Source organism: Thalassophryne amazonica, chromosome 23 (assembly GCF_902500255.1).
Source record: "Thalassophryne amazonica chromosome 23, fThaAma1.1, whole genome shotgun sequence".
NCBI classification, from domain to species: Eukaryota; Metazoa; Chordata; class Actinopteri; order Batrachoidiformes; family Batrachoididae; genus Thalassophryne; species Thalassophryne amazonica.
The window spans coordinates 4,712,835-4,723,927 of NC_047125.1; the positions used below are offsets into that span (position 1 = coordinate 4,712,835).

At 41.3% G+C, this 11,093-nt stretch overlaps 1 protein-coding gene across 1 annotated transcript in view; it reads left to right on the top strand.

The window, feature by feature from the left end:
- LOC117504818 overlaps positions 1–11,093 on the top strand; it is a 3,434,143-nt gene that overhangs the window by 2,237,454 nt on the left and 1,185,596 nt on the right. The window lies entirely within an intron of this gene.

Here is an 11,093-nt window from a genome sequence, read left to right on the forward strand (position 1 = left end):
AGCGTGGCATCCAGCGGCTCCCGTTGGCCCAGAGAATTGTGCGGCAGTGCGGGGGTTAAATAAGTCAAGTCATGCCGCTTTTATCATCCAGCCAGCCAGACTCGAGTTCAGATATCGGGTCGGGGAATGATTTGCCGTCATCGTCTTTTTAATGGGCAGCGTAATCTTTCGCCTTGCTCTGTTGTGATACAAATCAGTGCGTTTTATCCCACCTGTGTTCATTATTCACTGATCCAAATCACAGACCGAAGCGGACCACCCGCTCTGGTTCCTCGTCCAGAACAAAAGAGGGATCATCTCCATCATCATCAGAGCCCTCACTGTCATGTCAACAGACATCTGAGAGTGAGGGCTCTGTTAGTACTCAGCTAGAGTACTAACAGGGACTAGAAGGAGAGAGCATATCTCACCCATATTGGCCTCTCTTCATTGGCTTCCTGTTAATTCTAGAATAGAATTTAAAATTCTTCTTCTTACTTATAAGGTTTTGAATAATCAGGTCCCATCTTATCTTAGGGACCTCATAGTACCATATCACCCCAATAGAGTGCTTCGCTCTCAGACTGCAGGCTTACTTGTAGTTCCTAGGGTTTGTAAGAGTAGAATGGGAGGCAGAGCCTTCAGCTTTCAGGCTTCTCTCCTGTGGAACCAGCTCCCAATTCAGATCAGGGAGACAGACACCCTCTCTACTTTTAAGATTAGGCTTAAAACTTTCCTTTTTGCTCAAGCTTATAGTTAGGGCTGGATCAGGTGACCCTGAACCATCCCTTAGTTATGCTGCTATAGACGTAGACTGCTGGGGGGTTCCCATGATGCACTGTTTCTTTCTCTTTTTGCTCTGTATGCACCACTCTGCATTTAATCATTAGTGATCGATCTCTGCTCCCCTCCACAGCATGTCTTTTTCCTGGTTCTCTCCCTCAGCCCCAACCAGTCCCAGCAGAAGACTGCCCCTCCCTGAGCCTGGTTCTGCTGGAGGTTTCTTCCTGTTAAAAGGGAGTTTTTCCTTCCCACTGTAGCTAAGTGCTTGCTCACAGGGGGTCGTTTTGACCGTTGGGGTTTTACATAATTATTGTATGGCCTTGCCTTACAATATAAGGCGCCTTGGGGCAACTGTTTGTTGTGATTTGGCGCTATATAAAAAAAAAATTGATTGATTGATTGATGCTGCACGCTCCGTCTTGCTTCATTAAAAAAAAAAAAGTGTGCTGTGGTCACTGCTGTATCACAGTATATTTATAACAGAAAACTGTCAAAAGGGAGAATAAATATAAATATATGTGTAAAGATGATTGAATATATCAGAGCAGTACATTAATCAGTGCGTGTGAACGCGCGCATTGACTCGTGCGGTTATTCCACCAGCCGATCACTGATTCATAACATGAATTCTGCCTTTCAGAACAGCACTGTATATAATCATTTTGATTCAACTACCTGTTTCCACATGTACAGAAGGACTGGATTGTCATTCCTACACTCATATTGTTATATTTAATAAGGGGCGTAGCACCAAATTCTGGGCCCTAGGTACTAGCCATATTGAGCCCCCCCCCACATACACTGTTGTGCTCTTTTTTTTATCAATGGAAACACCAAATTTCTAATACGTAGTCAAACCAGGTCTACATCATGTATACCTTAGATCACACCTGGGAGTCAGAACCCTTGAAGAAGTTGGGGGAACAATATTGAGTTGGGGGGTCTGGGGGACCAAATTGCAGCATTTTCTAGAAAAATGGGGCAATTTGTTGCATCCTCGTGCATTTTAACAGAGATATACCCCAGTGTTAACTTGACTACAAATTAGGGTTTGGGATATAAGATCTACAGTCATAGCAAAATATCTAATTTAACACAATTTTCCAAAAGTCAGTAATTAAATAAAAGTAAGTGTAATTCATTGCTAAACAATGTGTAATTCTCTTTGTGATGAAAAAAATACATAATGCAATACTCTACAATCAAAACATTAAAGAACAGATTACCCATCTTATAGTCAATGTCATTCACTAAACTTAGTCCATATTAATAACAAACAGACTTTCAGAATATTACTCCTTTAAACTACAACTTGTAGGTTAAGGGAGTACTGGACTGTCTTATGAAGTAATATAAAATAATTTCATAATAAAAATTACATACTTTATAACCCTGTATTTGAAAAAAGAAGGTAAATCCTGTTATTTCTTAACAATATTAGACTGAATAAATCAATGCAGTATATTTGTTTGTTAAAAATAAGGAAAAAGGTTTATTCATATTATTTACTTGATTGATTGATTACATTACTACCATAACAGCCCTATTCCTTTTCTGTATACTTTGTAATTCTCTGTAATATTATATAGTTTGTATGGTCATCTTCTATCTGTCCCTCGGTTCTTGGGACAACAAAGACCCTATTTATTAGGTAATCCTAAAAAGCAAGCAGACAAAACAGGAAAAAATGTTGTAAAGGTTACTAAAATTCTTTTACATTTTAGTTAAATCATTTGCTTGTAAAGTGGCTCCATAAGCTCACCTTCACTAACATCCTCGTTGCTTGTGTTCTTTTATGGTTCTGTCTTTTTATTGTGTTTTTAAAATTTGAATTCGATTTTCTCTGTTTTTATTATGCTGTGTGAAGTACCTTGAGGCGATCTCATTGTGAAATGGCGCTATATAAATTAGTAAATTTGATTTAATTTGACAAGATGAGGGACCAGAACCTGGACCAGCACCTCCTGCTTTGTCTGAACCTAAAGCCCATGAGGTTCATAATGTTAATATTGCATTCTGATAATAAATTTTTTTATTGTAAAAAGTTAAACTTATTTGTATGTGTACATGTGTTTTTGTAGGTAGGTGTGTGTGTGTGCAGCTGGACTGTGGTCATATTATATTCCACAGAAGACAGGCAGGCTAATGCGTGTTTTTTCTGTCTTTGTAATAAAAATCTGAACATATATAATATAATGAAAGGGACAGCGCTAAATGCACGCAGTTATTTTTAGCATTTGGGTAATTGATTTGTCATAAATGTGCTAACGAGCAGTGGTAAGTCAGGGAAGACTGGGTCAAGACATTTGATTTTCTTGCAGCAGAAGCGAGCTGCGCTGCTTCTGTCCTGCTCCTGTCCTGCGTGTCCTCACAGCAGCTGCCACGTGCTGCTCCGTGTCCCCCTCCCTCCTGTTCTCCTTCCCACGTGGACTGTGTGTTCCGTGGGGGGAGATGAGCAGAGCTGCGGCTGCTTGTTTAGTTATTTTGCCACCTAACCCGGCATGTGGGTTTATCATGTCTTTCCCTGTTAAACTGTGAAGTTTATATGTCCTCAGTGTTGATATTAGCAAGTTTCCTGCGTGCACATTAAGATAGTTTTGGAGCTCACCTCCCTTCTCAAAGAATTTGGTTAGCAGCTGTTTTCCCTCATTTAGTTTTCTTTTGTCTCTTCTTTTTTGAAATCCGGACTTTTTTTGTAAAGACGTCTTATGTTAGCCTAAAAACCTCTTCTCATGCTGTCAGATCCCATTTGGGATGTGTGTGTGGGGGGGTGGTCGCTTGTGCATCTGGACTAAACAACACTCTGTCTTTTTGAGGAGACCAACTGCAGTGTCCACGTGCATGCTGGGAGACTTATTTACTTTGCTTTCCCACCTTGTTTCAGAGCACATCTTAAGGTTTGTGCCCCACATGGCACAAGAAAACCTCAAGGATTTAGTTCTAGGAGCCTGGCAGCTTGTGGGTGACTCTTAGACTACAGGCACTTATGTCCTTTGATCATATTTTATGAAAAACAGAAAAAAAAGGGGGAAATTTCACACTTTTATAGTTATCTTTACAATGAAAGTGTGTTAAGAAATTTGTTCTAGTAGTCTATGATGACTTTTTCACCTTTTTTCAGCATCATTATATGCAAATATTGCTGTTTTGTGCTTGTCCCACACCCAGACTTATGATCTTCAATGATAAAAATGAATGGTAAAGAAACATGTTTTCTAATGTTTTAAAATATCTCTGAATAAAATATCAGTAAAATAATCAAAACATAATTGGGGTATTCAATGTCATACAACTGTTGTGATTTTTTTTAAACAAAATGTAGTTGTCCCACACTATTGCCGTAATTTCCACCACAACACTGTAATGTCCCTTTAAACAGTTTGTATGAAAGATTGTTTGGGTAGTTTCTATGGAGATAAACAGTGACATCAGAGCACATGTATATAGCGCCAAATCACAACAAACAGTTGCCCCAAGGTGCTTTATATTGTAAGGCAATGGTGTGGTGGAAATTACATTTACAAGGCCAATAGTGCCCGTAGTTAAAGAATCAACCTTGTACTCCCTTGTTTTTTCCACTCACGTTGGCCCCGTTGTCTTCTGTCTGTCCTCTACAGTCCTTAAAAGGAATTTTCAACTCTTCAAGTTTCTGCCAAATCAGGGATGTCAAATGCTCACCTGTGGACTCATCTGCCACCAGAAAACCCAGAGAATGTTCCTTTAAGCAGGTCTTCTCCTCCAGTGAGACCTCTCCAATCTCCACTGATAACTGGAGACACCACACCTTAATTTATGGGGAGGTGATGGTCTCATGGCTCTTTGGCTCATTCTTTTCTTCTTTCTTCTTGCGCAGAGCTTACAGTGAGCTAGGGACTTGTGTGATGCCAATTTGTGTTGAAGAAAAGCAGACCGTGACAAATTTGGCGGGCCAACAAGCTAATTTTAGAAAAGAGTTAAGTTAAACATTGGCTAATCGTGCAGCTTGTAGCCTGTGCCCGCAAATGTATTTTGATGGATCTGAAGACAAATATGACCTCTGGAAAACCAGCTTTCTGGGACATTTGCATACTCTGCAGTTGAAAAAGACTATTTTGAATGAGCCAGTGGATGAAGCACAAATTGCAGCAGATGGAGCCAAGAACGCAGATTGCTATTCTGAGCTAATCAGGCTAATCAATGATAAAAGTCTGTCGCTAATTAGACACGATTCAACAAACGACAGCAGAAAAGCATTGAAAATACTGAGAGAACATGACTCGGAAAAGTAAACCATGGATCATAAACTTCTACACGTCTTTGACAAAACTACGGAAGACAGACAACGAGTCAGCAACGGACTACATTATCCGAGCAGAGCTCTACGCACAGCTCTATGTGGCACCGGTGAGACTTTAAGTGGTGGTTTGATCATAGCCATGGTTCGTGGTGGTTTACCAGATGCATACAAACCAATAGCCGCACGTATAACACAGAATGAAGACAATGTCACATTTGCCGACTTCAAAAGGAGATTACGGATATATGAAGAATCGGAAAAGATGAGCACAACAGAGAGTACTGATAATGTGATGAAGACTGATGCAAAGCAGTTGAAAAATGTCCACAGAAAGTACCACAGCAGTGAAGGTAAAGGAGAAGATGCAAAGCTGACCTGTTTCAAATGTGGGAAAAAAGGGCACAGAGCAAGAAAATGTACACGAAAAGTGTGGTGCAACTTGTGCAAGAGCAACACACACCAAGAGTCTTTGTGTAAAAAGAAAGATACAAAGGACAATGCCAGAAAAGTCACAGATGAAGAAACAAGTGACTACCTCTTCAAAGCTTTACAGACCAAAAGTGATGAACCGACCCCCAAAGTAAAAATGAGACATAATGGTAGATGAAGGAGCGACATCCCACATCATCAATGACATGAAGATGTTTACAAGCTTTGACAGCGCATTCCACCCAGAGACTCATTCAGTGGAGCTTTCAGACGGGACGCGTTGCAGTGGAACAGCCCAAGGCAGAGGAACAGCGATGATACATCTCCTGAACAATGATGGACGAGAGCGCAGAGCACAGTTATGAGATGCTCTGTACATGCCTTCATATCCTCACGACATCTTTTCAGTTTCGAGAGCAACCGACGGTGGAGCAACAGTTGTCTTCAAGAGAGAGGACAGTCACATGGTCACCAAAGATGGTCACAGGTTTAAAATCCATGAATATGAAAAACTGTATTACCTACCTACTGTTGATCACACTGACCAGTGTAAAGTGTGTCATGATGTGCAAACCTGGCATGAGATTTTTGTCCACTGGAATTTTGAGGATGTAATCAAACTACAAAGTGTGGAAAAAGGTCTGGATCTTAAGGGAAACGCTGTTAAACCAGATCAGATGTGTGAACTCTGCACACAAGGCAAGTTAGTTCAAACTAGAAGTAGAGAGCCAGACAGTAAAGCAAAGAAGCCTTTAGAACTTCTTCATACTGACCTGGCAGGTCCAACGAAAACCACAAGTATAGATGGGTCCAAGTACACACAGTCTTTGACTGATGATTATTCAGGTGCAATACTTGTGCATTTTCTCAAGTCTAAAAATGATGCAGTTCTCGCTACAGAAAAGTTCTTAGGGGATGTCGCGCCCTACGGAGAGGTCAAGTGCATACGTTCAGACGACGGCACTGAGTTTACATGTAAAGACTTTCAGATGTTAATGACAAAGAACAAAATCTGACATGAGACATCTGCACCTTATTCACCACACCAAAATGCCACAGCAGATCAAGGTTGGTGAACACTATGACAGGGGCAGATGCTTACTGTTAGAGAGCAAGTTACCAGATTCAGTGTGGAACTCTGCTATTCAAACAGCAGCACAGGTGAGAAACCGGTGTTACAACAGACGAACAAAGAAAACAGCATACGAGCTACTGACAGGAAAATTACCAAATGTATCTCAAATGCAAAAGTTTGGATTGACATGTTTTACCTACAAACAGGAAAAGGACAAGCGAGACTCCAGATGTGATGAAGGCATTTTTGTAGGCTACGATAAAACCAGCCCGGCTTATCTGGTATCATACCCTGACATAGAGAAGGTCCAAAAGCACAGGGTGGTGAAATTTACAACCAAAACAAGGAGAGAAAAGGAGACTCAAACGGTAGAGTCCTATGCAGGATTTAACAATAATAAAAGAAACAATGAACTTTGTGATTTAAGAGACAAAGAGGAAGAAACAACTCAACCAGAAGACAAAGCAGAAAGTAGTTCTGAGATATTAAATGAAGAAGTAAAGATTGAACAAGCAGGAGGTTAATGTTGAAAGTGTTAGGAGAAATCCAGCCATAGTACAGCAGATAAGAGAATATGTAGAGCAGAATCCTGCAAATGGTGATAAAAGCATCAAATTCGGCAGAAATACTCCTTAGACATTCCTCTTTTGGAAAAAAAAACAAAAAAAACAATTGGCCACTTGAATTTTCAGTCAGCGTTCAGGTAGGGGTCAATTGAAGAATTACACAGGGGTCAAAATTAAAAGATGCTCCAATTATATTGAAAACTATACCACATTATTTACCTGATCATAAAGATTCCAAAAAGGTATAGTTTGGACTATGTGTGACTGAATTCTATGGAGTTATGAGATAAAAACAGCAAGAATGGTGACAAAGGTCAGTGTCAGTTTGTACAGGGGTCAAAAGTTAAAGTTGCTCCAATTTTGGTAAAAAGTGATGCAAATGATTAGTTGATTTAACAGGGTTTTAAAAAGAAATAGTTGGGACCATGTATCATGCTTAGTTATCATGTTACGGGGTGACATATGTCACATGTCATATACTCAACAAAAATTTAAACGCAACACGTTTGGTTTTGCTCCCATTTTGTATGAGATGAACTCAAAGATCTAAAACTTTTTCCACATACACAATATCACCATTTCCTTCAAATATTGTTCACAAACCAGTTGAAATCTGTGATAGTGAGCACTTCTCCTTTGCTGAGATAATCCATCCCACCTCACAGGTGTGCCATATCAAGATGCTGATTAGACACCATGATTAGTGCACAGGTGTGCCTTAGACTGCCCACAATAAAAGGCCACTCTGAAAGGTGCAGTTTTGTTTTATTGGGGGGTGGATACCAGTCAGTATCTGGTGTGACCACCAATTGCCTCATGCAGTGCAACACATCTCCTTCGCATCATCTGAGAAGAGAACACCTCTCCAACGTGCCAAACACCAGCGAATGTGAGCATTTGCCCACTCAAGTCGGTTACGACGACGAACTGGAGTCAGGTCGAGACCCTGATGAGGACGACGAGCATGCAGATGAGCTTCCCTGAGACGGTTTCTGACAGTTTGTGCAGAAATTCTTTGGTTATGCAAACCGATTGTTCCAGCAGCTGTCCGAGTGGCTGGTCTCAGACGATCTTGGAGGTGAACATGCTGGATGTGGAGGTCCTGGGCTGGTGTGGTTACAGGTGGTCTGCGGTTGTGAGGCTGGTTGGATGTACTGCCAAATTCTCTGAAACGCCTTTGGAGACGGCTTATGGTAGAGACATGAACTTTCAATACACGAGCAACAGCTCTGGTTGACATTCCTGCTGTCAGCATGCCAATTGCACGCTCCCTCAAATCTTGCAACATCTGTGGCATTGTGCTGTGTGATAAAACTGCACCTTTCAGGGTGGCCTTTTATTGTGGGCAGTCTAAGGCACACCTGTGCACTAATCATGGTGTCTAATCAGCATCTTGATATGGCACACCTGTGAGGTGGGATGGATTATCTCAGCAAAGGAGAAGTGCTCACTATCACAGATTTCAACTGGTTTGTGAACAATATTTGAAGGAAATGGTGATATTGTGTATGTGGAAAAAGTTTTAGATCTTTGAGTTCATCTCATACAAAATGGGAGCAAAACCAAAAGTGTTGCGTTTATATTTTTGTTGAGTGTAGAATCCAATGGATGTTGACCTTGTTTGACCTTTACCTTTCAATTATCTGCTGCACAACCAGAACAAAACAGAAACCAGCCTTTTTACAAGATTTTGAGACAGATGACACCTGTGTTGATTTTTGTTATCGAGCAGTGTGTGACACACCAAACACGTACCAGGAAGCAGTGACATCTTCCAAGTCAAGACAGTGGACAAATGCCATGGATGAGGAAATGCATTCACTACAGGAAAATAAGACATTTCAGCTGACCAAACTACCACCAGGTCAACAGGTTCTGGGAGGGAGACGGGTCTTTGGACTCAAAACAGACAGATGGATCAAATAAATACAAGGCAAGATTTGTTACCAAAGGATTCAACCAAAATGCAGGAACTGACTATGAGAACTGAACTAACAGAACTGTCATGCAGAAAGCAGCACAGGAGGATGTGATCTTGCATCAGATGGATGTTAAGACAGCGTATCTTCACGCACCCATTGACTGTGAGATTTACACAGACCAGCCACAAGGTTACGAGAAAAGATCAAAGAAAAACTGGTGTCTAAATTGAATAAGTCTTTGTATGGACTCAATCAATCAGGCAGAAACTGGAATGTTACACTCATATCTATGTGAAAATGACTTTGTGCAGAACGCTGCAGACCTCTGTGTTTACACAAAAGAAAAGCATGGTGACAAGTTAATTCTGATAGTATGGGTAGATGGGCTCATTCTAGCTGCCAGTAGTGAAAAAGCAATGCTTGAAGTGAAAAGGATGCTAACACAGAGGTTCAAAATGAAAGGTCTAGGAATGCTAAAACATTCCTTAGGAATAGATTTTGATCAACCAAACGGACAAGTCAAAATGTCTCAAGCGAGCTATGTGAAAAAGTTCATAAAAGATTTGAAATGCAAAACTGCAAACCAAGAGAAACTCCGTGTGAGCCAAAACTGGATTATTCAGAAAGCTCAGAAAAGTTGAAACAACCTCGACATTATAGAAAAGGGGAGAAGTGGGGAGTTTAATCCACTTATCCTCATGCATCAGACCTGACGTTACTTATGTCGTCAGTAAACTCTCTCAACACTTTGCTGAACCAACGGTAAAACATTGGAATACAGTCAAACATGTACTCAGGTATCTTAAAGGTACAACTGAACAAGGACTAAGAGGAATCCTGCAGAAAAAACTTGGCTTAAGAATTTACTGTGATGCAAACTGGGCGTCAAATGAGACAGACGAAGGACATCAGTATACTGTTCTAGTTTATGTGAAGGAAATTCAACGATTTCCTGGAAAATAGACTGTAGCGCCCTCTACCTGTGAAGCAGAGTACATTTCTTTAGCTTCAGCTATACAGGAGTATACATCGAACAAGTATTAAAAGATTTGGACAGTTACAAACATGCTCCAACAAAAGTGGACGAAGACAATCAAGGGACAATAACACAAAGAATCCTGTTAACAGGTAGAGATGGAAACACATTGATGTGAAATATCATTTCATCAGAAGTGTTGTGACCTCAGGAAGATGTTGGGAAAGTGTAGTGACACGGACCCACAACAGGGGGCGTAAATGAACAGACAATGAAAGAGTCGAATATGAACACTTTACTGTTGTGAATGAGCACAACCACAATACAGAGGAATACAGAATTTTGCAAACAGTCAATCCACAAAGGTGACATGTGGGCAGGCTCGAGGATAGAAGACGTCTGTCCTGAGAAGAACCGGAACCACACGATTTCCTCCGCCACCGAACCTGGAGAATACTGGAGCCGCCAAGTCCCGAGTCCCCAGGTGGCCACCATCTCCGAATGTCGGATCTGGTACTGCTGGCAAGGAGCAGAAACAATAAGATGTGGGTGTGTGCACACCCAGTAACAACAATGGTGGAGATTCCACCTCCACCTCTCACACACACTCGTGCAGCTCCTGTCTCAAACACTTATCTGGCTGGGGTGTGAAGCGAAACCGTCACTGATTATGCCAATCTCCCAGATAAGGCACTCCACAGGAAAACAGCTGTAAAACGAGTTCAGACTAAGACACAGTTAGTTTTAAGGCTGAGAATATTACCTTCACAGGTCGATGATATCTCAGCAATGAGGTGGAGATGACGTCTGGTTTTTATGGAGTGGTATGATGAAGTGTAGATGGGTGACAGCTGTCATGAGATAATGAGTGACAGCTGTCACCCCGGCTGTGTCCATGGCGGCAGCGCCCTCTCGTGCCTGAAGCCCGCACTTCAGGCAGGGCGCCCTCTGGTGGTGGGCCAGCAGTACCTCCTCTTCTGGCGGCCCACACAACAGAAGAGTCATTTTGGAATATTGTCCTACTGAACAAATGATTGCTGATGTTTTGACAAAACCAACCACTAAACAAAGGTTAAAAAGTTTCGCA